General features: G+C 37.5%; 1 long non-coding RNA gene across 1 annotated transcript; it reads right to left on the reverse strand.

Moving 5' to 3' along the window:
• Window positions 1–6009: 6009 nt before the first annotated feature.
• Window positions 6010–23529, reverse strand: LOC118907791 (uncharacterized). Its single transcript, XR_005022958.2, has 5 exons — window positions 22283–23529; window positions 14076–14225; window positions 13173–13224; window positions 7419–7505; window positions 6010–6186 (listed from the first exon to the last, which is right to left on the reverse strand). It is a non-coding gene; the product is annotated as an uncharacterized LOC118907791 (long non-coding RNA).
• Between the last annotated feature and the right edge of the window lie 3836 nt (window positions 23530–27365).

Genomic DNA, 27365 nt, shown 5'->3' on the forward strand with positions numbered 1-27365 from the left:
TTACCTAGGACTAGAAACAAGGGTGACAAAAAAGTTAGAAATAAAGAAGAGACATGTATAGGGTCACAAAAGATTAAAAATAGTGAGAAAATTCTGCTGAGACCCAAACACCCTGCTTTGTTATCTGTGTGTCTATTCTTGAATGTGAGGTTTCTGTTTCTCCTAGAATAACAAGCACTATAACAAGCTAACATAGGACAGAGCCAGTTTCTACCAAGACCGAGTGTCCCTTTGTAATGCAAGACCTGAGTAAACTTTGTAATGCAAATGATAAAATCTCCATCCGGGGGATCTGTGGTCTGAGTAACATAACATGCCGTGTATGAAGACGCATGAGCAATTAGTACATCTGCACTGACTTCACCCTGCCTCTATAGGTCCTTCCAGAAAATCTAACATGGCAAAAACCAGCAGAAGACCCTGTTCTGGGATCCGTCCCTAGGGCTCTCCTATCGTGTGCCAAGTAATGAAGCTTGTTCCTTGCTTGGTGTGACTTTGTTTGGTTAAACCTCACCAAGAGGTGAACCCTTACCATTTGGTAACAATATCAGAGTACAAATATTGTCAAGGACACATATAATGTGCTATCAGAGATTCGACAGGAGCACCCACCCTGTTTCAAAGTTAGTGATGCTTCCCTGAAAAAGTTATACTAAACTGTGTCTAGAAAAAGAAGTTGAATATAAGTAAGGGATTAGTGGGAGTGGGAGGAAGAGGGAAGAGCGTTCATAGGGAACATGACAGGAGGAGAACATGTACACGAGCTAGATAGCCAGGATCAGAGATATTCCAACATTCCCCCTTCACACCTTCGTGTCCTGCATGGAGAAGTGAGGGAATGTAGTTCAATCTGAGCAAAGAGATGGGTCTCATCTTGATAAGAGCTTCTTCGAGGCCAGCCCTCTGTAGGTGCCAGAAAATGGTTGACTTTCCCAATTGCTTCCATAATAAAACACTCTACCGAGCCATGCTGTGACCTCCTCCCACAAAACTTCCTTTGAGTTAGAGGGTGAGATTATAATCAGCATGTACTGTTGATTTAATCCATAAAAATATCTCTGTATTTCCAATAGAGTGTTTATATTCTGGGGTAAAAGGCAAAATAATTTTAACAAAGAACTTGTAGTAAGAAGTTCAGAGAAAAATATTTAGCCCTATGGTGGAAAGGCTTATCACTCCAACAAAGAGGATATACTAGAAATTACATTTCCTTATGAAAACATGAGATGAGTCAATTGAATCGTGGATACACTTATTTCATATGCTGAAACAAATTTGCACAAAATACATATTATAAATAAACTAGATTAGTGACATCCTGAAAATAAATTCGGGGGCTGGGACTCAGTGACCTTTCCCACAAACCTTCTGATGATTCTATGCCTACTCTAAGATGAGTGGTTGCTCCGCTCTATTCCAATACCACAATTTTCCTTCCTTTTTTTCTTTCTTCCTAAAACTGCTTACAAATATACTTTAAGAAACCTTGTGAAGAACAATAAAAAAAATTTCTTGCATGAGACGTTTTCTAAGTAGTGATCCTGAATCAGCAAATACTCCTCCAATAGTGGCCGCTTGCTGAGGCTGCTCTGTTCCATTTGCAATTCATTTGCCTGACCTGGGGATGTGTTTTCCTGTAAGAGCAGTGTAGTAAAGGATGGTGTGCTTCTCAAACTAGGTTACCAGAACGTTCTCCCCCAGTACTAAATGATTTACATTTTTAATAATATATACTGGAAAACAACAGTACAATAAAAATGCAGATCATTAAATAATATTAGGAATTAAGTATGGTTTTACAACTACAAATTATAGCTCAGAGATCAAGATGACTTAGATTAAAAAGAGGGAAATAAAAAATAGGCTGATTTTGAAGTAGGGTTCTGAAATCCGCAAAGACTTCACTAAGATTGATAGCAATAGCTCTTGATTAAATCTAATATCCTTTGAAAATGTGTGCTTCTTTGGCCATCCAGGTATGTCCTTAGCACATTTCTTATACTTAGTCATAATTTGGTAAACTGTGGCCCATATGCAGAATGAAGGGAAGAGTGAAAAGGAGATCATTTTGTGAGATAGGTGAAGTTTGTGAAAACGGGTGGAATTTGAACAGAATTTTTAGGCATGAAAGGATAAGAAAACTTAAGCTAAGATTGGGGAAAAAAGAAAATTAGAGAGAGCAGCTCATCTGAAAATGAAGAAGTGGTGAATAAATATCAGTTCAGACGACTGTCTTCACTGCCACCAGCAACTGTTAAACTCTTGCTGATGTAGTTACAGCGCAGAAAATGAGGCCGCGGGAAGAAATGTGAAGGGCCCGGTCCACCTGGCTGGATGGAGAGTGAAGGGGAATGCAACGGGCCAATTTATATGCATGAGATATTTTTAATCTGGGAGTTCTTAACTCCACAGAAGCTATACTTAGTAGACACATGAGAGGATAAGCATCTTTTTATGCTAAGAAGTTGTTTTCATTTCTTTAAGATGATTATATTCGGTTCAGCTGTAGATGAACTACATGATACCTGCTTTTGGCAGTTCACCTGAAGAACTGGATGACTTCTAACAGTAAAACTTTACGTAAGTGTAAATTATGCATGAATTACATCCTAAATTGCTTACTCTGCTTTTAGGGATAAAAATTACTCTCTAGAAAGCCAAAAGCAATTTTTTTTTCTATCATCATACACTGACATTGCCTATTATTGTTTAAAATGACTTTTTAAAATTCTGTGATGCTCTATGACAGTTCTCAAATTATCAAACCCAAAGTGACTAGATTTATAACAAATTATTGACATAACTTCAATCACATCCACCTACTTAGGGACACTTGTACAATTACTGGGCAGCTTCTCTCCCCATAGCTGGCATTCGATGTTCAGCCTCCATCAGGGTTTCAGACAGTGCTATGCTCTTCCTTGTTACACATTTCCAGGCTACATTATCCTTTGGATGGGTTCTTTCAAAGTGAAATTCACCTACATGGTAAAAGGAATTTATTTAATTTTTCAAATATTTATTTAGTGCCTATGTTCTAGTCTGGTCATCAGTGATAAATGAAACAACATTCTAAATTCTGGTTTCTTGGATACTATATTCTAAATAATTTCCGAAATATGCTAAGCATCTAAACAAAGGTAATATCTAGCTTTTAAAACAATTACTATTTCTAAAGGATGAACTTAGATAAATGGAAATGTAATGAAATTAGAAATATATGTATATCTTTATGTTTTAATTTAGAGAAATGAATCATTGTAAATTACATGATGGGGCGAGAAATCTCTATCTTCTTTTGTGAGGTAGAGGAAGGATGTCATATTCTGTATAAATGAGTTAGCACTAAAGACTCCTAAAGAAAAGCATGCTCTGTTGACATCTTAAACATTAAGTAGAAGGCAGGGACCCATTAAGTGGTTTTAAGAAATTCTCGTTAATGGAAGCTTATTTTCTAAAGACTTTACCTAAAGTGGAGTTAAGCAAACGATCAAGGAAGCTAGCTTTTTATCCACAGCAGGAAACAGCTCCTCTGTGCTTAATAAGTGAGCGTGTGACAGCTTTGGCAGGAGCTCATTACAGCTGCATTGCTGCTATAGGAACTTCCTTTATTACTGTCACTGTACTTCAGATTCAAAAGGACATTTTGATTCATGTTGCTCTAAACGGTTTTTTTTTTCCACAATAGAAATGGGTTTAGTGGATAATTCTAGTCTGTTTCCAATGAAAAAGGCATTAACTTTGAAATGTACAGATAAATACTATGAAATTCCAATACGATTAACTATCTGGGGCATAAAAATTGCATTTGTGAAATTATTTTTTTTTCTGAGATAATATATATATAATTCAATCCTCCCCCAACATCAACAAAAAAATAAGTGTGGAGTGGCCACTATATAAAAGGCAAATTTATTATTTGGAGGCACTAAAGGAAAGATGGAAACATAATGATGTATTATTGTCCCTGTTTAAAAGAGTTTATGGAGAAAAGAGATAAACTATGTACCCAAATGACTATCATATGAGGGAGAAACTGAAATTAAGATGTGCTGGATACAATATATAAAGTTCTTTGTGACCCTACCACCCAAGTACTCCCCAGGGTGATACCACAACCTGACCAGGGGTTGCAGAACATAAGTAGAGGGCACAAATCAAGAATGTGAACTTCCACAGTATTGGCTAAGTCTCAAGGACAAATACACTCCTCGTTCCTGACCCTGGGGAATATAATTAGACCACAGGTGAGACACCACAGACTTCTCTGGCTCTTGTAACAAATGCCCAAGAGTAGAGGAAAAGATATGTCTTTCCAGAGCCGTTCAAACATTAGTGTCCATCGCAGTCATCCAGAGGGCTTGCTAAAATACAGATTGCTGGGCATGAGAGTTTGCATTTCTAATAATGGAGACTGGGGGAACCCATTCTCTAAAGGCTCAGTGTGTAATTGCCCCTCTCAGTCTTGCCACATACAAATCAATTGAAGTCAGAGAGAAAGGAGAATGTGCCCCTGTAAACTTGAGACCCAGATACAGTCAGTCAAGCTATATACTCTGTGTTCCTTTCTTGTCAAACATGCTATTTTTATGTGCTGTACTCATATCAGAACATTCTGCCTTCAAATTAGAGAAAGGTGGTGTGTGTGTGTGTGTGTGTGTGTGTGTGTGTGTGTGTGTACCTCCAGGGGAAGGAAATCCTGGGGCAAAATACCTCTAAAACTGAAATCAGTCAAAGGGAGAAATAAAGTTTAAAACCTGTTTATTGCTTACAAACTGCAGTCCGGGGCTGTTTCTCTTTCTTGCTATGGCAGAAGCCAGCCAGCCCTCCCCCTAACCTCTCAGGTTCAGATAAGCCCTCAGTTGCCCAAGTAATTACCCATTGATATGGAGATGAAATGCCTTTTTCCACCCCTGAGGAACACCTGTTGATATGCAGATACACTAAAGCCAGGTGAGATATTCTGGAAATATTAAAATTTTACCTACACTGTGTGTTTGTATGTCTGGGTTAGGGATTTGGTTTGGCAGTAAAGAGCTTTGAGTAGCTTGAGTTCTTCATAAGGAATAAAATATATATCCACTATCAAGGTGAAAGCAGCCTGATAATTATGCATGAAATCAAACAGACCTAAGTCTAAATTTGATTTAGTCCACTTACTGGCTGCATCACAGAGGGCACATGAAAACTTATTTTTCTTTTTAATAATTATATTTATGATTTTTTATTCATAGTGTGCTGAATTGAAAAATGTGTCCCCAAGTTCATGTCTCTTAGAGCCTATGAATGTGACATTTCTTTGCAGATGTTACCAAGTTGAGATACTTGTGATATTACAATTTAAATATATATATATATATATTTGGTCACCAAATATATTTCTCATACATACATTTGGTCTTGTTCCCAGCTCAGAACTCCCCTAACCCTTGGAATTTCAGAAGTGTTGAGAGTGATTAGGGTGTCTTTTCTTACGTTAATAAGGTGACTGTTGGAAAACACCCAAGGATGGCTGCTGATTGTCAGTGGAGGCAACCGGACGATGAGGGGATTGGAGATTTCAGTCCCACCCGAGACCTCTGGTGAGGGGAGATGGGCTGGAGGTGAAATGATTGCCAATGGCCAATGATGTAATCAATTGTGCCTATGTAATGAAGTCTCCATAAAACCCTAAAGGACTGGGCTGGGAGAGCTTCTGGATTGGCAGACATGTGGAGATCTGGGGAGAAAGGAGTGTCTGGAGAGGGCATTGAAACTTGGCACCCTTTCCTCATGCCTTGCCCTCTGTACCTCCTCCACCTGAATGATATCCTTTTATAATAAATGGTGATCTAGTAAGCAAAATGTTTCTCTGAGTTCTGTGGGCTGCTCTAACAGGTTACTCAAAGGCCAGGAGGGGTGGTGGCAACTTGTGACGTACAGCCAGCTGCTCAGAAGCGCAGGTAGCAGTCTGGGCCTGCAGCTGGCCTCTGAAGTCGGGGCAGGGCGGGGGGACTGAACTTACGGAATCGATTCCATCCCCAAGTAGGTAGTGTCAGATTTGAGCTGAATTCCTGGACACCCTGCTGGCATCTGAGAATTGCTCGCTGGAGGTATGAGCAACTTCCTCCTCTGCACTGGAATCGGTTCAGAAACAATTTATACTGGATGAGCATGGGGCCTAAGTCCAGTAACACCCACGTCCTCCTAAGAGGAGAAGAGACGCAGTGAGACACGGATACACAGTGAAAGTAGCCATGTGACATCAGAGGCAAACACCGGAGAGGTGAGCGAGGAAACGCAAGGACCGCAGCAGCCCAGGAGCGAGGGCGAGGCGAGGAGCTGATGCCCCCTCTCAGCCTCCAGAGAAACCGGTCCTGCAGGCGCTGTGATCTCTGATAGGAGAGTTTATTTTTGCCCCGAAGCCAATCTTAGATGCTTCTGCACAACTCCACAACCCTAGTGAAATGAATTAATCCTTTCCCCAACACAAAATGTCACTCTTTACCAATTTACACCTTGTTGTTTGAGGTCTAAGTGAAGATGAAGTCTGCAAAGAAAATACCATCAGGGTGAGGGTTATAAGTTATTTCATCAATAAAGTAAATTTCTTCTCAGTCCATATCTTAATACTCCATAGCTTAAATCAATGTCTTATTCCACCTTACCTTTGTGTTTTATCACTTAACAACAAGAACGTTTGGATTAGTGGGAGAAACAGGCAGGGCTTGTGCCTTAACCCAGCAAAATGACCTTCACTAAACCTTGTTTATAAATGTATATTTTTAGATTTTTGAAAGTTCTTATCCTTCCACTAAAAATTTACCCTTAAATATTTTATTTCTAACTTAGCATATGGGTACTTGGCTTAAAAAAAAAATACATATATTTATATGTATTTTTTTGGGGAAAAAATTAATTACATTTATGCAGACTCAAAAAACTGTTTTAACATGAATGATGTTTTCCATAGGCTGAGTTTAAGAGTACCCTCAAGGTTGTAGTACTACATTCAGCTAAAATTTTTAGATTTCATTGTTAAAGCCCAGAAAGTCTAAATAGAAAAGGTCCCCTCGTTCCTTACAAAGACAGAGTCACAAGCATTTCAGGAAGGAGTCAATTCAGTGAATGCAAACATTCACAAAAGGGGCTGAGTGCCGGAAACACACGATGTCAGAGAAGACATGAGGATTATGGACGATCAATCTTTTCAAGCAGGAAAAAAGTCTTTCTAAAAGGACTTATATTCTGTGTGACCATAATTGTAGGCCTGAATAGAATGTTCTTTCGATTTGGGGCTGCAATCATTCACTGAAGCATATATTGATTGAAAAAACCCTCATGAGAATTCTGATTATCCTAACATTTTTTCACTTGGAGTGAAAGGGACAGTGTTTTTTATTTCATTTTATGCAAAATTACAGTAATTGGTGTCTGACCTTTTTGATATGGACTGTTAAGCATTACACTGCTGGATCTTTTCGCAGAATCAATTATTTTAATTGCTGCTCTCTGACAAGAAGAATCTAGGACATAAACATGAAAAGAATATTTAAAGGAAATGGACAACAGATTTTTTGCTCCATAATACAAAAGAGCTATTAATGACAAACTTGACCATTATAAGCTTTTAGCACTTATGTTTTAAATCCAATTTTCATTTCCAAATACTCTTTCATAGACAAAGATGTTTATGTAATGAATACACTGAATAAAAACATGTATTCTCTCAAAGAATAGGCAAGGACTAGGGAAAAAAGTGAACAATAATAAAAATCTAAACGTAAGATTTAAAAGCACCATACCAATGTCATTGTGTTAAGAGTAGGATTTTATTGGAAGACTCAGAAAGTGATACTGTAACATCTTAAGGAATATGTTCTGTATGCCAATGTAAACCCATCTCCTTAAGACTAAAATCTATCTGGAAAAAAAAATAAAGAAAAGAAATGGTAATAAAAAATCAAAGGTAACAAGTATTATGATAGATCAACTTTCATATTAAACCGATAGGAATATCTAGAAACTGTTTCTGTCAAATGGCTCAAACCATTACAGCCAATTTACAATAGAGCCTGTGGGTCCAGCTGACAGTGTGGCAAAGCCACACTCCCCTCTCCTCCCTAACGCTTCCCCTCCCTCCCCCACCTCCCCTCCCCCACCCACCTCCCCTCCCTCACCCACCTCTCCTCCCTAACCTATCTTCCATCCCTAATCTACCTCTCCTTTCAGAGACTACGTGCTTTGTGCATTCATTACATAAATTGTCTTTGTTGGTGAAAATGTTGCATATTTGGAAATGAAAATTGTATTTAAAACAAAAGTGCTAAAAGCTTACAATGGTGTCCTCATATTTATGTTTAAAGCAGTCATCTGCAAAACTCTATACTTGGACACACAGATGATTCAAACAGATTTCATCTTTTCTAGGGGGCCCAATTCTAGATAAACACAGAAGTCATATACCAAGAGAATCTGCTTCATATACAGAAAAACACAAAATGTACAGAGATTGGAGGAGAAACATGATTTTGCATTCTTAAAGTGATACTCATTAGCCTGGACAGTCACTTCTCCTCTGAAGGTCCCAGTGAGAGAAGATTGTAAACATTTTTCTTTCATTACCAAAAACCATTTTTTATTTTCTGCAAAGGACTGGGCCCTCAGGATACTCTCAAGGAAGGAAGCAGTTATGATGCTGAGTGCACAGGAGGAGCTAACAAAGGGATGTGTGTGTGGTAAAGAAGAGAAAGGAAAGGTCTAACAAGCAGCTCTCCTCTTCGTGGAGAATGAAGCACTCTGGGTTCTTTGCAAGTAGCCCTTGTAAAGGGGCTTGAGTAACCTCAGGAGGAAGATGTTCTAGAATATGATCATGGTAGAAATTGTGTAGCCATATACAAAGATTAAAATTAACCAAGCAATACTCCTCACATTTGGGAAATTTTGCGTGTTTAAATCATACCTCAGTAAAGCTATTAAACAGGAAACCCAAACATGTTTCTCTTAAAAATTTGAAAATGTTTTGAAAAAATTAACACAGTCTGATAGACCTGTGGGATGATACCAAGTGATCCCACCACCATGTAAATGGAATCACAAGGGAAAGGGCAAAAGAAATACTTGAATCAATAACGTTCAAATCCTTCCAGCTTGGGGAAGACAAGCTATTGACAGGAGATGAACAATAAACCCCAAGGATGATATAAAAATGATAACCACAGGTAGGCAAATCATAATCAAACTGTTGGAAACCAAAGATACACTCTCTAGGTGGCAGTCTGACCAAAACAGGATGTACAAGATCAAAACAGATTTTTATTATGCTTAACAAATATATCCCATGTCCTTCCTGCACCTGATTTTCTGATAAAAGATCTGGCAAAAATAATAGAAGAGAGGTAAAGTTATTACTACTAAATGTGCCCCAATGATTTTGTGGTGGCGGAGGAAGACCAATGACCCTGCCATCTACAGAGGGAGCACCTTTGAAGCTCGGATGAACAGTGCAGAATAGAGCATTAATAATCTCTTCTCTTTCAAAGCCTCTGAATGCTGCCTTTCTTTATAAGGAAGGAAAACATCCTGATGTCGTTTTCTCAAATGGTTATAAATGCCTTAAATTAAACTAACCACTGGATCTGCCTTCCCCAGACAAATCTCAGGCTCTGAGCCCCATTTGATTGCCACTGCGTCTCGTCTTACAAGTCTGTCTGAAACAGCCAAGGGTGGCTCCAACTCCTGGACATTCCGTGCAGAGCATCCTGTCCATATTCCAGATGACTCCCCACCCCTAGGTCTAGCCTTCATTCAGTCATTCACTGGGGTGAATAAATGCCACCGGCTGATGGTGTAGACAGACAGGACAGATTGGACTAACTGCCATAGGAGATCCTTCTCAAAACAAGGAACCAATTTAATTACTGAAACTGACGTGGGAACTCCAAGGCTTATTAGTCAGCTGAGAGGCCAGTGGAGGCAATGTCAACCTATACGCTTACAGGAGAAGCCCCTAAACTATGAATACTTTCCAGGGAGTCTGAGAAAATACTTTAAGTGTAGAAGATAGTTATTACCTTGCCACCCTCCCCAAAATTGTGTCTTATGTAAGGTCATAAGAGACCTCTATGTGTTACGGAAATACTACTAGGGGATCATGTAGCCCTCAGGTGACTGCAGGGATCTCCCCAAATGAAACTCCTCTCGGTTACTGTGGGGAACTACTCTCAGAAACTGTGTGCAGTTATTTCTACAATGGGAGTTATCAATGATAAAAGGTGGTGTGAATTATGTCCCTGATTTATCTGTAGTGATCAATGATCATCGCTGAGAGGGAGGCAGACCTGCCTTAGCTCACTGGCCAGCATCCTTGCAGATGACAGAATGGCCCCGGACTTCCTCCCCCTCGGCTGAGGGGGAGTCTGCAATCACGTGCTTCCGACTCTACCTGGTTTATTCCTCAGGTCAAGTAGGAAGGTCAATTTGGAAAGCTGAGAAAGCTATCTGACTTTCCCAGACGGACCCTAGTGGTTAATGGGATTTGTCCAGCTGGCTGTGTCCAGGACCCTGGGGGGTTACGGCTGAAATCAGTAACATAGGTTGCCTCTCATCTTGCAGCTTGATGGTTTGTTGACAGTGGCCTTCAACACGTTTTGTATGAGACACAGTGAACAGATCTGGTTCTGGCTTCTTTCAGATCAGTCAGACTGGCTGACGGACTAGGGTTCTTATGGGAAAATCCTCCAGAATCCAATACAATGTATAGACCAGGGGTGGATATTTTGAGAAGGCAGTTGTCCATGGCTCCCTCACATTTCTGCATGTCTTGTAATGCAGAGGCACTGATGGCCTGTCCAGACTATCTTTTCTAGGACGTTGGTATAGGAAACCCTTAAAAGACAGAGGGAGTGGTTCATTCCACAACAAAGTCCAGTTTTGCTGACAGTCATGGATGATAGAGGGTGCTTTCCTCTGGGGCAAAGGCCAAGCTGACTGTCCATCATAAAAGGTTTGGTTGTTTAAGCTCCAGATACTTCTCTGATGAGGCCGTCCGCTGTGTACGCAGATCTCAGCTTGTCCTCTTCTAACTGGAGCTTGGGGAGTCAGCCCAAGAAATTGCTGATACTCTGGTTATTATTCCTGTGGGTAACAAAGTCCTTCGTCTCTGATCAAGAGTCTCATGTCTTCTGTCAGCATCTATGAAACGGTGGCAAGCTAACTTCTTGGTTTGCAATTAAGGTGGAATTTCATACAATAGCTCTTGACAAGCACATTTTCTGTAAGCTGACCCAAACATAACACACCCTTCCTATTTAAAATTTTTTTCCCTGTTCATTAAGGAAGATGACCTGTCCTTTTATTTTTTATTTTTTATTTTTTTGAGAGGGCATCTCTCATATTTATTGATCAAATGGTTGTTAATAACAATAAAATTCTGTATAGGGGACTCAATGCACAATCATTAATCCACTCCAAGCCTAATTCTCATCAGTTTCCAATCTTCTGAAGCATAATGAACAAGTTCTTACATGGTGAACAAGTTCTTACATAGTGAATAAGTTCTTACATGGTGAACAGTGCAAGGGCAGTCATCACAGAAACTTTCGGTTTTGATCACGCATCATGAACTATAAACAATCAGGTCAAATATGAATATTCGTTTGATTTTTATACTTGATTTATATGTGAATCCCACATTTCTCCCTTATTATTATTAATATTATTATTATTATTTTTAATAAAGTGCTGAAGTGGTAGGTAGATAAAGGTAGAAAACATAGTTTAGTGCTGTAAGAGGGCAAATGTAGATGATCAGGTGTGTGCCTGTAGACTAAGTATTAATCCAAGCTAGACAAGGACAACAAAACATCCACAGATGCAGAAGATTTCTCTCAAAACGGGGGGGGTGAGGTTCTAAGCCTCACCTCTGTTGATCCCCAGTTTCTCACCTGACGGCCCCCCTGCGACTGTGCCTGTCTTAGGTTGTTCCTCCCTTGAGGAATCTTACCCATCTTTGGCTAACCAGTCATCTTCCGGGGCCATACAGGGAAATGTAAAGTTGTAAACCTGTCCTTTTATGCACTATCTTTCAAATACCATCTAAATTAATACATTTAGAGGTATACATTTTTTCTTTATTATCTATTTTTTTCCTACAAAGAATAGTATACATACATCATGGAAATGTACAAGTAAGTGACCTGAAGCTGGAGGGTTTGCTATGTAAAATGCTTTTTAGAAGCATGAACAATGTAGCATAAGTAACAGAAAAACCATTAAAGAACTGTATGTAACTGTGAGCCTTCCTATTACTGCATATTAAAATATTTTGCAGTATGATGAACCACTTTCATTTATTCAAACAGAAGAAAGCTGCCTTCAGGAAATCAGATAGGCTCATTCATCTATCACATTTTCATCACTTAACTAAACAAAATAAACACACCATTGTTATTTAAAGATAACTTTTACTCAAAACTCAAAATTATACTCATGACATTATTCAAAAATGGCTGGAACAAACCCATAGTGCTAGAAGTCAGGATAGCCATTGTCTTTGGGAGGGGTCGTGACTGGCAGGTGGCACGAGGCTGGATTCCAGGGCGCAGACCCCATCCTGTTTCCCTCTCTGAGTGCTGACCCCTGGTGAATGTTGTCCAGCTATGCACTCAACAGGGCTCGCCTTCCTCTGCATGCATGTTATACTTCAATAAAAAGGGGACTTTAAGATGTGGCATTAGGAGGCACAGAAAAGGGACTCCTAATCCAGCCTTGGGAGCCAAAAAAGCTCCCTGGAGAAAGTAACGCCTGAAATGAGTTTTCCAGAGTGGGGTTAACTGGATGGGGTTGGAATGTGAGGAAGAGCAGTTAAGTAGAGAGGACTGTGCTCAGATAGGGAGAGAACCACCAGCAGTTATCTCAAACAGGGTGGGGGAAAAACTTGCAAGTAACAGCCTGAGGAGCTGTCACCGGTGAAGATGCAGGAGGAGATTACAGGGGACCCTTTAGACTATGTCAAGTAGTTTGGGTCTTATAAGCCAACAAACAGTTGAGAAAAGTCTTAATATTTTGAATTTCAGATACATTCCTGTGGAACCCTACTGAGGACTGATTAATTAAGGATAGGGGGAGGCAGGAAAAGACTTGGCTTTACCAGTATTTTTGGTGAAAAATGAAAAAGAAGAAATCAGATTTACCTCAGAAAAGATGCTAGTAATGATATGTCCAGTGGATCACCCGGCAATGGTCCTGTTGAAAAAAGCAACTTCAAGTTTGTCTTCAGCCTCCTTTTAAGGAACAGACAGAGGCTCTCCATTCCTACTTCAGTTCACTCCTAGGAGTCCTGTCATTTTATTCTTACAGTTAGTATCCAAGGTTTTCATTAATTATACAGTATAAATCCTTTTTATATTGCACATTTTCATTTTGCTGGGGTTATGATAACAAAACAATACCCTTGAAGGTTGAAAATATATTTCATTCAGCCTAGTTGATTTTTACACACTGATTATTTTATATCCTAGCAATTAATCATCAAGCTTAGTGTCATTTTGGATTTCTTAATTTATACTTATCTCAGACCCCAGACACAGAAAAAATGGGATTGGAAAAAAAAATGAAAGCTGGCAATGATTTTAATTTCCAAGGCTTTCTTTTTTGTCCATTACAGTCATAATAATTGTGTTCCTTTTGACATTGAACTCTTCCACTTATATTTTTCTAATGACTCTGCTAAAATTAAAAGGAAAATGTATTTTTTATTAAAAATCTCACATGTGTATCATATGAAGTATTATATAATATATAGTACCATGAAACACAATTAGGCATTATAATATCATGTCTGTGTATACATCCACCTAGCTAGCTGTTTATACACATACACATGCAAATATATATTTACACACACATGTTTATATGTTTATACACACACACACACACAGACACACACAAATCTACACACTGACTGAGGTGGTGGGGGTAGGCAGATCCTGCCTCAAGAGTACAAAGAGATTTTCATATATAAAAGCCAATTAAAAATCATACTATTTGACCTTTAATCAGAAGATTTTCTAATGAGAAAATATAAAAATACTTACTTTGCCACAAATTGTCATACATTCATCTCAATGGGATGTGTCTTATAACAATAATAGGCATAGCTTAATATTGAATATAGCTTATTTTTATGACGGTCCTTGAATTTCAATTTTCTTCTTCTTTCTCTGATTATCCTTCATGTTCATTTTCTTAAAAAAATAGCAAACATTTAATGAATTTATATTATGCTCAGTATGAGAGTTCCTTTCTGAAAATACCCAGAAAGTAAAGAAATGATAAAATTCTGATATTTCAAAATTTGACTGGAAGACAGTATTTTAAGAGACATAAAATATACACACGAAATAGTCTTTGTGTCCAAAGACGAGAATATTACCACCTGGAAGACAAAAGAAAGATTCCTGAATGTGGTGACCCCCTAAGGGAACTTTGAGATAAAAAAGGTAATTAAAATTGGTTGGCTGATTATTAGGTGCTATCATACCAGGAAACAGGAACAACAAAGAGGCCGGGAAATAAGACGTAGGTTGAAGAATACTGAATAACCTAATAGAGGTGTTGAGAAAAAGGTAGAAGAGGAAGACAGGATTTAAAAGGTCTTTATAACATAAGATCAAGCTCAACTTTCAGTCCTAGCTGCCTATTCTAATCAGATAACACTCAAAATCTTCAGATTCATAGACTTCATAAGAGTCTAATTCAGTATGTCTGTGATAGCCAATTAGACTTCATAGAGGGTATTTGAATATTGAAATGAATTGGTTTGTGATGTGTCTGAAAAGAAACTTGCATTTCGGATTGGAGAGTGATCATACTGATTCACAAAAGCAAAACAATAGACTCATATCTCAAAGTTGGAAGGTACACAGCAATTATGAAATGCCACCCTCTACATTCAAACACCCTCTGGAATTCACACGATCATTTAGTCTGTAATGTTTTACTACTTTCAAAAACTACTTGTGATAACAATCTAATGTTATCCACTGTGATTCCAGGGTCTCTTTAGAAATGTTTATATTATTATTTTAATTTTGGCAGTGTAGACACTGAGAATTGCTTTTCCAATTTTTACCATTTCCTTTTTTTCTAAGTGGGCCATGATTTTATATGGTATGGCAACATTCATAGCTAGAACTAATTAACTTCACAGACACTTTCACAAAGGGTAGTCATATGGAAAAATTCTAATGATGAGACATAAGTGAACATCTGTTAGTAACTTCTTTATGTTTTGCTCACTACATCTTCTTACTCTTTCCTTCTTTATCTTCCTCCAAAGTGGACAAAAGGGGCTGCCTGAGATAGAGAGCTGTCTTATGGCTGTGAGGGTAAAGCCATTTGCCAAGAGTTACTTAGTAAAGATATGGGAACTGGAATCTTGGCACGGCATCCTTGAGAACTCTAAAGCAGATCTGAAACGTTTGCTTCCGATTTCCTCAGGTGTGGTTAATGAAACAAAACAAGATTTCATCTAGTTAAATCATGTTAGTTGCAGCCAAACGCAATCCCAACTGATCAACTTAACCAGATCAGAAGACAGGTAGAGAAAATACATATTCTCATTTGCAATTTTCTGACTAAACTTACATATAATAATCTCAGCTTTTGATCCACTTTTTAAGTATGGCTTTTTCCCCATAAATGAGAGGGAAATAATTAAAAATTTTATTAGTTCTATGTTTTCTCTTCTACAGATTCATTTATACCACTGTGAGGGCAGAGTGCTGAATTGTCAAGTCAGACTCACAGGAATCAGAGATTTTACTCAGTAACAAAGTTTTCATTCAGTTTACTACTGAACTTTCACTCAGTTTTCTATTTCATTCTGAATCAAAGGACAGAAGCACTCATAAGACATGAAGCATTTTCCTCTTGGAGACACAGGCTATCTGGAACAGTTGACCAATATGGTTATTTATCTCTGGCTTCAAGATGCATTCTGATTTGACTCCTACCTGTGAAGGTTTTTCTAACAATGAGTGCTCAGTGATTACTGAGTGGTTAAGGAACATCATCATCTTTTATCACATTCATCACATGGCTTAAGTGACTATACCCTAGTTCCCAGCCAATTATAACTACAAATCCATAAGTCCAGATTTATTTATAGTAAATAACCTAAACAGACCTGACATATTCTGATAAAAGTATTTCACGTATTAATGAGTCTCTATTATCTTTCCACTGGTAAATATCATTTATGAGTTTATTAGAAGTCCCACTTACTAGATGATAACAACTGGGGTCAGTCCTACATTCCAGGTTTCCCAGGAGGAGAGAGAGGGTTAGTCCTCTGAATCTTTCCTTGTCAACCCCTTGTTGCCAAACTGAACTTGCTATGACTTCACTCTTCTTCTCGCTCTAGGAAAAACTTCAAGTACGTCCTTGAATCCAATTCATAGTTTGAAGGACATCAGGTCTGCACTGGCATTTGTGTGAGTCAGAAATAAACTTTTATTATGTTAATGACTGAGCTTTGTGGGCTTTTTAATCCAGAAGCTAGGTATTGCTAACTACTAGGTATTAGCTACTAAAACAGTGCCTTTATTCAAAAATATACTTCCTTGAGCCCTGTCCCAAACCAAGATCAACAAGGCAAAACTTAACAGTGGATAACATTGTTTTTCAAATAAACCCAATCCCCAATTCATTTCTGTCAACTCCATCATCTTAGAATGCCACAGCAACCGTGCTCAACGTTAACGTACCTGACACGTTGTAGTGACTTCTCTGTATAAAGACCACATCAATATATTAATAATACCCTGTTCTTTGGTGTATAAACTTCTGAAAGCATAAGGAATGTACTCAGTTTATGATTCATTAATTCTCCTATGAATTATTTACCACTTCTTTTGGTTTTTCTTCTATATTGTCATTATTAACTACTATAAAATAATTTTTAAAACTCTCCCATTCATGACAAAAAAACAAAAACAAAAACACATCCCTCATCTCTGCCTTTCAAACTACATTTTTTGATCAGCTAAAAGTATTAAAAATTCATTTAGAGCCATAAACCAGAAAGATGTTTAATACTTCTATATACCATTCATATTAGTTACATATACCTCTAGATTCCATCTATATTATTTATCACAATGCTAGCTGGTTTAACAATTAACAGTCCAACTGATAATCATTTGAACAGACTAGGTATTTAATGTTCACTCATGTAAACGTGTCCAAAACAATTCAGCGCATTTTAAGGCTTCTCCAGACATTTACTGATTCAAACTGACCAATACTCTGCCATCTCATACACAGGATTTCAAAGGTGGCTCTGGATGTCTACATCTAGTCAGTAACAGAGGGTGGCGCGTGGAAAAGCATGTGTGGAAGTTCTGAAAGTAGACGTGGAGGTGGTGGAAGTCAATCCTGCTCTATCCTATTGTTGACATCGAGTTGCCAAGGAGAATAAAAAATGCTGTCTAGTTGGATATTCTAGAAGAAAAGGAAGTGGGTTCTTATGGTCATGATCATTCTATTGTTAAGGCCGATTCTGAGATTCTTCTTTTTTTGTTGAAATTCCCAAACTTTAGTCCCAAACAGACGAAAATGGCCAAGTCCTATAATTATTTGGCTTCTTACCTAGACATTGTCTAGGAGTGCTAACTTATACATAGTTGATAAGTAAGGCATAGCGGTTAGCAGGCTTGGAAAGACAAAAGAGTTTTCTTCATCATAAGGTGTTGCAACAGGACACAATTATTTCTCATTGGCCAAGTCGGATCTGCATTTTCCCAAGTGAACACACATTGGCAAGGAGTCATCTACCATCATAACCTCTTCCTTCTTGAGAATGTTAGTGAAGTGTTCCTACACATTCTTTTTCCTGAAGATCCTTCTTGGTTTTCTGTGATATAAGACAAAGCTTTGCAGGGTCCAGTAACTAGATATTTTTCATCGTTAAAAGGAAAGTCATTCACTGAACAGGGTGACTGATACACATTTTCTTTTTTTTAATTTCAGTTCCCTCAGGGCCAGATTTCCCTACTTTCCTACTTATATTGGTTTGATTCTATTCTCTCTGTTCAGAACATCTTATTTCATTTTTGTGCTATTTTTTCCATCTTGCACAGAAAGTCCTTGCTCTTTCTTTTAAGAGAGAACACTGGCAAATTGTAGAGACAGCATATCACCTTTAATCCTATCATGACGATCAACCTGAATTTGTACACCCATAGCCGTGCATTAGGAAGCTCTTTCCAGAAGGGAAATAATGGGAAAATATTGAAGGCTAGAACTGTGCATGTAGCTGTGGGAAGAGGAAAAAAAGAGGAACTAAAATGAGCCATTTTGCTGAGTTAGAAGCACAGAGAATGAAACAACACTGGTTGACGGGAGAAAGGGTGGACAGGAGAGAGTTAAAGGTAATTTTGAATTTTAACTTCGAGTTCATAAAACTGGGTAAATCAGAAGAAGGAAATAATTTAGAAATAAATAAATGCATACAATTTTAGGTGTATGGATCCACATTTAAAGAGAGAGATAATGGCACTGACATTTTAAAAGGTAATTTTCTTTAAGAGCATATTTTTGCTCTCAGACACTCCTGGAATGCATGCTGTCATCATCAGATACATTAGAAACTATCTTGGATGATTTGTTTATACTAAGGAAACAACTTTTTTTTGCTATAACTCTCTGAAAACACAGACAAAATGCACATGCATAATACATGCATCTGAACTTCAGTTGAGGAATTTCATCAGCAATGCCAGGCTGTAAGAAGCATAAAGCACCTCAGGACGGGTCAGCCAACTGGTGCTCTAAACCTTCCTGTTTCACTGTTTAGGCAGCATTGGACACAAGCCAAAGTCTCTGGGCTTCATTTTAGTTATTTAAAAATGAAAATGATAATAAATGTTAATATTTGTTTCATCTCTACAATCCTAAAAAATTGGTATGACCAGGTAAAGTATAAGTTAATAAGGCAATAGCCTTGAAAAATCTCTTAGAGGGAAGGTAGACTACAGCAAGAATTAATGAAGGATATTTGCCCCATTTTCTCCCTAGTAAACTCTAACAGACTAAAAGGAATAAAAATGATATTCAATTGCCAATTTTGAAAAAACGATACCAATGACATATTACCAAATCAGATTCTAAAAGCAGAAAAGTTTTCGTTTTGGTGTAAATATTTTGCTTAGTTTTCTGTTTACACTGTTTACATTCATATATGGACATAATGAATATCAGAAAATATCAACATACGGTAACTGTGGCCAAAAGAGAACACATATATTGAGCTGATGGTTACCTTATTATTACTGTAATTTTCTAAAGCTACGTGGTCATGCATCTCTTATCGGGGAGGTAGTGAAGATCCAAAAGGGAAAAGAGGAGAAAAAGGAAGAAAGGAAAGGAGGAAAAACCTAGCTATTTATATACCTTTGGTATTTTCCTATGATTATGCATAAACACCTGTATGAGAAGTTTGTTTTTCAATAGAAGAAAGGAAGGAAGGATAAAGGAAAAGAAAAGAAAGCCGAGAAAGCTATTGCTAAATGCTGACTCCTGGTGAGTTGCCCTTCAGTGCGGATGAAATTGATCCAGCTCAGGATAAAGCCTCCTTTGACTCTCACCCATCCAACCAACCAGATTGTTTTCATTGGCACAAAAGAAGAAAATGGAAACAGGTGGTTTAATACTCCTCTTTTCTTCTTATTGGTGGAAAAATATGCCTTAAAGGGATAGGCAGGTGGGGATCTTCAAATTTAGCTTGTAATGAAAGCCTGAAAGAAGTATAAAACAACATTGGCCAGAGTAGTCTTTAGCATGTTTGATTGCTAATTTATCATTCCCTCCTCTCACCTGTACTAAATCTTATGCCTGAAAGGAAAGCAGATTTTCAGTCCACAAAATATACACTCTATATTGAACATCCACTAATAGTGAGAATGTTGTTTTCATTAGTGAGGGATTAAAAGATCCATAGGTCCAGGTGGTTCTGTGCAAGCATCACTTTTAAATTATTGAAAGATTTCCTTTAAATCTCAGTATTTCTTCCAACAACTAGGGAGTAGAAAAAAAATCCCCACTATTCATCAAATGTATCCAGTACATTTGATCTTTAATAAATCCCTTCTATAGTTGAACTTGGAGAGTTAACTCTGTCAGTGTGTTTGAGTCATAATCATATCAGCACTGGTTGATCTTTCAACAAACGGAAAGTTCCTAAAAGGATGGAGGAAGGTCCAAGGAGAAAGGGAGAGAAAGCCTAGGTCAGCTTAGATGCAGAGTATCTGGTAGCAGAGAGAAGGCAGAGAAAGAAGAAATAAAGAGATCAGGGTTGGACAACCATCAACACATTTGATTAATTATTAATATTTACAACGTGCTCACTCCACAGGCTTTTCTTTAAATGATAAATTGTTCTTCATCTGTTCAGAAACATAATTCATTCTTTGAGTAGGAACTAAAGATTTGAACAGTATATTTCCTACTCTTTTCCTCAAACATTCCCTTTAGCCTTTGTATCTGGTCTCAATAGTGTTGATTTTTAGCCAGATTCCCCTTAGTTTGAGTTGAGACATTTGATTAAGTTTTCTGACCAGTTTTCTTTCCTATTTATTCATTCTTTTTAGTCCACATAATGAACCATAATGCTGTTGACCATCAGCTCTGTGTTCAAGTGGGAGTAGACTGACCAGATTTTGATTTCACATTTTGCAAAAAAGTTTCCTCAGTTTGCCGTCTTGGTGCAAAGTGCTGCTGCCCCCATATTCTCATTGAAGAAGTGATTCATCTGGGTTACATCCCAAAGTCTACCAAGGATTTTCAGAGCCTGTCTGCCTGTCTAAGGGTCCCATCATGTCATGGCAATCACATGAAGTCTCCAGTCTCTCATGGATGTGCCAGTTTTTAGAATGTTAAGGCACAGGAGGGTGGGCTTCTTAAGGTCTTCAACCTGTATTTTTGATACCTGAAACTTTTCCCAGGACCCTGGAGGACTTAACTTCTTATCTCAGGAGGAGCCCACCTGTAACTCCAGAGGAAAAATTTGTTCCCAGCCTGGGGCAAATAACTTTTGAAGCCAAAATCAGTCAGAGGAAGAAATAAAGTGGGAGAAAACCATTTTTGCTTACAAGTAGTTGTCCACTTCTGCTCACCTGTGTCTCTTGTGACCCGGCTGCAAAAGGACCCCCAAAATACCTCTCCAGTTCAGGTGCACGTTTTCTCTCTGCCTCCTTTGTAATCACCTATTGATATGGAGATGCACTAAGGCCAGGCAGGAGATTCTGACCTATTGCAATTTTATCCACATCACCCCATGAATATATCTAAGCTTTCAAATAAATTTCCATGAGATTCCCATTTTAGTGCCAGCCTGAGTTTACTGTTAGAGTGTATACTGACACCTTAGTAATATTTACCTCAAATAACACAAAAATTTCAAATAAACATCAATGATTTCACAAGATTAATAGCAACTTTTAAGATACTTAACCTATTCTAGTGGTCAAATTCAGAAACACACCAATGTGGTATCTGTTATATGCAAGAATGTGTAGACCAAATATCATTTGTAGAAATAGCAGTGAACTTTCATGCTAAGAATTAGTACCCTTGTGTAAGACACATCATCTCTAAACAAATGTTTTCCAAAAAAGCAACCCAACTATTTAAATATATTTGGTATTTTCTTAGGCATGCCTTCAAAAAAAATTTTAGGAGAAAAAAAATTATTATTATTCTTTTCAAGGCATGTTTCAGGAAGTTCTCTCAGACATTGTCATTCGGCTCAATTTAAACAAACCTGTAAGTAGGGAACTGTAAAGAAATGTGCACAAATTTTGATAAAGCTTGAGACTTCCCGTAGATTTCACAGGACCAATGAAATCATCCCATAAAGAAGTCTCTCATAATTATTCCAACAGAGCCCTTTCCCTTTCCTGTTCTGTCACTTACAGGCACTCTTGTCACATGGCTCATCCATGTTGCCTAATGACAGCTTAGTTTTTACCGTTTCACTTATACTTAACACAGTAACACACACCTTTCCACCTCTGATCTCACACCAGACTTGCTAGTGTTGCTTCTCCCTCCTGGACTGCACCTCCCACCACTCCCCAGACCCTCATTTTACCCCAATTTAAATCCACAGTCAAGTGCCCTACACTCCAGTCATCTTTTTTGAGATCTCCCTTAGGAAATAGCCACCAGCCTGAACATTAAAATACTTTCACCTTTTTTGTATCACTAGTTCTTACATGTTTACATGACTGATTTTGCTTACCAGCCTCAAATCCCTCCTTGGCAGAAGTCAGATCCAACTCATCGTTTTATTGCCCAAATTGTTCAAAACTCAGCAGTTCCATCATTACAGTCATACGAAAAGATGTTGAAAGAAGGAAGAAAAAAAACTCTTGAAAAACCTATAGTGTCTGGGCTGTATGTCTAAGAGAATATCCAATGGATATCAGTGGATAGAGATACAGATATGGCAAAAGAGATGGCCTGTACTTTCTTAAACGTAAGAAAGATGTATGAATGTACACAAACCAATCAATTATAGATGGAAGAATTCACGATGACTAGCTGTAGTGTGTTTAATTTTCGTTTTAGATACTTGCAGACACTCAACAACCTAAGCTAATTTAACCAGGCTTGGGTTTTGAAGTATGATTCAGCAGCAGTAAGATGAGCAACAAAGAAAACAGTGGGCTGTAATAACTGGGGAATCTGATGACATTTATTTATGCAACACTCCTGGCTGGAGGCAGAATCCATTTCTGAGTTTCCTAGCAACAGTAATGTGCACATGTGAATATGTCCCTGTAAATAGTAGATGCAGTGAATGAAGTTTCCATTCTCTCATAGAAATGACAGCTTGAATTGCCAGACCTTGTTGATACTACACCACAGTGTTTCAAAATCGCTTCAAAGGAACCTTGGTCCCGTAGACAACGGCAAATAACATTTCAAACAGGAGTCACCGAATCGCCCTGAGCTACTGTGGCATGAGCACAGGAGTGACTAGTGCATTCTGTGTATTTTGCAGATTTGAAGAGGCAGAATTTGGGCTTTATGGAAGCAATCTATTTTTCCCAAAATATCTAAGTTAAGGAAAACATGGATAACCACATGAAAAGGTTTTTTTTTTTCTCTTTTCACTTTGAAAGGAACTACGGAAATTTCATCCTGAAACTATTTTTTTACCTTGGAGGTGTTCAAGGTCTGTCTTGCAACACTCACACTCTGTGAGTCATGTGACATTATATTCATGAATACCACTAGGTCATCGGCATAATACTGGTATCTGAGCTCAGTAATGATTGTTAACTATGATTTTGTGTATGTATGCCAATATGGTATTGATTAACCTTTAATTATGCAAAAAATATCTACATATTCATAGTAAAATATACAACTACCTGACCACATTAAGATGAAAAGGAGCAACGTAGAGAGGTACCACTTACCTAAAAAATAATTTTGCACAATGAGCTATACTACAATGCTCTTGTGAGAAATAAGTGTCAAAATGTGAGGTGCCCAAACCACTGTGACACCGGTGAGACTTGGTACATAATCTATAACTTAGGGACACAGGTAACTGTTAACTTCTCTCTACATCAGTCCCTTTATGTGTAAAATGTGGTTAGTCTTAGCTAGCTCTGGGGGTAGGAGTATAAAAACAACGTAAGCCAGAGTAGGCATTCAACATGTTAGACTGCTGTTTTCCTTCTCTCCACTCACTTGTACATTAAATGTATTGCAAAATTATGCAAATTTCTACAAAATATAATACTCTAATGGAGGTAGGATCATCTTCAATGATTAAACAACTGCATTTTCAGTATATTTGAGTACTGTTAAAGAATACATTGTTTTTTGAAATTAGGCAAACATATTTATGTGTATTCACTGGCTTGGAGTTCCCTTAAAGTAGTTAAAATGCCACTATTATTAAATATATGTATATAATTTGTTAACCACCCATATGACATCATTGATGAAGCAAAAAACTATTTCCAGTATAAAGTATGTGTGTCTCAAATACAGTTGTAGAAAATGTAGTACTATCATCGTGTTTTAAGATTTGCCAGTAGAGTCAATAGGTATAATACATTGGCAACTTCATATGTTTTTACTGTCATTAAAACTTTGTCCATTATTTCATCCAATAAACACTTTTTGTGTGATCACTTCCTACATGGTAGGTTCGACCCCCTGCTTAGGGGCACACATGAAACGAGTGTACCAGCAACGCTGGGGCTCTGGGGCGACCCTGCCTGGCCTAGGGCCCCAGGCTCCACCACTTCCTGTTAAGCAAGGGATTCAAGCAAAAGTCATCTAAGAGCTAGCTCCTTCCCACGCTCTGCAACTAGGAAATTGCTCAGTAATGTGAGCTAGCTTAACAAGGACAACCTCAGCCCTGGAGGAAAAGCATTGTGTCTGGTGCGTAAGAGAGAAGAAAAAGTGAACTATTGAATTTAGTGCTGTACACGCATGCCCTGGAGGGGAATGAAAAATGTTCCATGATTACAAGGAAATTCACACTTAGAATATGTGTCACCTAACTTTTTTCTTGTTTTAAGGGTTGGTTTTTTAAGAAGAGGACAGAGAGAAATAGTATACAAAACCAGAAATTACATGCAGAATACAAATATATGAGGAACACAAACTAAACGTTTGAATTTAAAGGTAAAATACTTTTAATTTCAAAAATTGAATGTAGTACATCATGATTGTTCTTTTTGCATGTGAAATAAAAGAAGGTAAAATCAACAGAGAATCATTTAATAAGTATCTGGTTCTAAATTTTAGCATGCTTTAGCAACATATTTTCAAAGTTTATCCTAAGGATCACATAGATAAAGTTTAAAAACAGATTCTAGTCTCAGGGTTAACTTACCAAATCAGATTTTCAAAGGGAGGATCTTGGGAATTCATATTTTTAACAAGTATTTCTTCTGTTTGAATAAGTTTGAGAAAGCGATTCCAACACAAAAGGAAACGCGGCTTTCGGACTTATCTTCAGCATTGATCCTGAGGTGGGGATTCTGACTCAGGACAGGATGCAGCTCCTCCTCCAGACAGCAGCCCCTCACCTGAAAATTGGTTCCATTTGAAGGGAAGAAAATTTGGGTAATTTCGAATCATTTGCTGCTTCATCAAATTACGGCTGGAGATCACTCCTCCCTGGAAATGGCATGCAATTTCCCACATCTGGAAAACTGTAGCACCTTGGAGGCCCTCAAATTGTCCACTTCTGAACTGAGACAACAAACCTCTTCAGATTCTAAATTGCCACATTATTTCTTCAAAAATAAATAAAACTGTGTCCAGGAACAAAAGAGACTTTGCAAAATTGTGTTCAACCACTAGAGCAAATGGCCTTGCGTTCATAAGGAGGTGTTTTTTATTTTTTCTCTCCTAGAATGAAAGTCTTTTTTTTTCCTTCTGCACTTAGTAACATGAAGCTTAGGTTAGGCACAGAAAAGGACATCAAAGTGTAAAGACCTGTGCTATGTGCTATGGAAAGACACTATTGTGGAAAATACTTTGCTCACTGTAAAATAAAGATTCTAAAAATAATTTGTGCTTAAGTACATTTAACTGAAAATACCAAGACATTAAAAAGAATAAACAGCATTCAAACCCATGTAAAACAAATCCCATCTTACTCAAATTCCATGTTTCTCACAACTTTAGAGGCAATATTGAAAGAAAACAATCTGGTTTATTTCATCAGCATAACCCAATGTGTTTTTAATCTTTAAAAACTTTTTATGATTATTTAAGTATAACTGTTTACTGGAGAAAATAACAAAAGGAAATAGAAGAAAAAAGCTGATATTTTACCATTCAGAGATAGTAACGCTGGTTATTTGTATTTATATTTAAAAAAAACAAGATTATCTTCAATAGATATTTTTCACCCTGTTTTTAAAATCTAAAACTATGTCTTTAATATTTTCCAGAACCTCTAAATATTATTCAAGACCATTATTTTTAACAACTGCCTAGTACTCTCCACTATGGGTTTATTATAATTAAATTCTTCTCTGTTGGGTATTGTCATTTTTCTATTTCTTTTTTTTTAAATAAATGATATGGTTAATTTCCTTGAGTATGTGAGTGTATACTTGCATATACTTTTATACATATATATGTGTGTGTGTATGTGAAATATATAGGTATATGTGTAGTAAAATTTTTCCCCTTAAAAATAAAACGACTGGGCTAAGGGTTACAGATATTTTACAGACCAATATTATATAGTCTCAAATTGCATTTCAGAAAGGTTGTGCCAATATGCTTTTCTAACAGCAATATGTAAGAATGCATATTTGACCTTAAGCTGGTCCATTCCAAATTTCCTTATAGGATGAGAACATTATGAAGATTCAGGCAAGTGCTGTGTATCATATAGTCTCAATCAGTTTCATAACACCATAAAACAGCAGGCATATTTTGTTTGTATGAACTTTTTTCAGGTGGAGGAAACACAAAAGCCAAACCCATGTAGTTTATGTATTTTTGTTTTGCTATAAATTACAAATCACTCTCTCCACCTGCTCCTGACATCATCCTTGTTTGTTGCTGAAGTCAGGCAATCAACACTGATCACTTTTGACAGTAAGACCACGGGACCTCAGAAATCCCTGTGTCAAATACTTAAAGGTAACATAAAAAGCACTGATTTAATTTTACATTGTTTTAGGAACTACGCTGACATAAACTTAACTAAAATATTGCTCAACAAAACAGTGAAGTTATCTTTTAAAAATTTCTATAAAAATGAGCACATTTTCAAAGATGCTATAGAATTTACACTAGAAACAAACTTGCAGTAGTGTGTAGCACATTTTTGCTAACATCATAAGAGCTTGTGCATAATTTATAAGAAACTAATTTAGTTGTGAACATAAATTTCCTGGCGGTGGGGAAAAGCTCTATATTATGCATGTTTTATGACTTACGTCTTTCTCCTTTCCCTGATAGAGTGAATGAGCATGGCACTCCCATAATTAACTCCTGACTGTATGGATCAGAGACCAGTGGGGACGGCTGTGAAAGTCTCTAGACACGTGCTGCCTACAGCTGTGGATAAGGACACGTTATCTATAATCTAATGAAAAATTGGATTAACACTTTAGATTTGTCTCTTAGGCACCTCACTTTACAATCTAATAAAATTCCATTCACTTGCTAGCTGGTATTTTGGGGATTGAGCCTGCAAGAAACATTTTTGTCTTTTAGATTAAAAATATGTATTTCCAACAGCAAGACTAATTATTTTGAGGCATATATGAAATTCCATTTTTCTGGCCTCACTCTGGGTTTCATTCTTAGCTGTACAGACACTGAGA

The sequence above is a fragment of the Manis pentadactyla genome, chromosome 6, assembly GCF_030020395.1.
Source record: "Manis pentadactyla isolate mManPen7 chromosome 6, mManPen7.hap1, whole genome shotgun sequence".
Lineage (NCBI taxonomy): Eukaryota > Metazoa > Chordata > Mammalia > Pholidota > Manidae > Manis > Manis pentadactyla.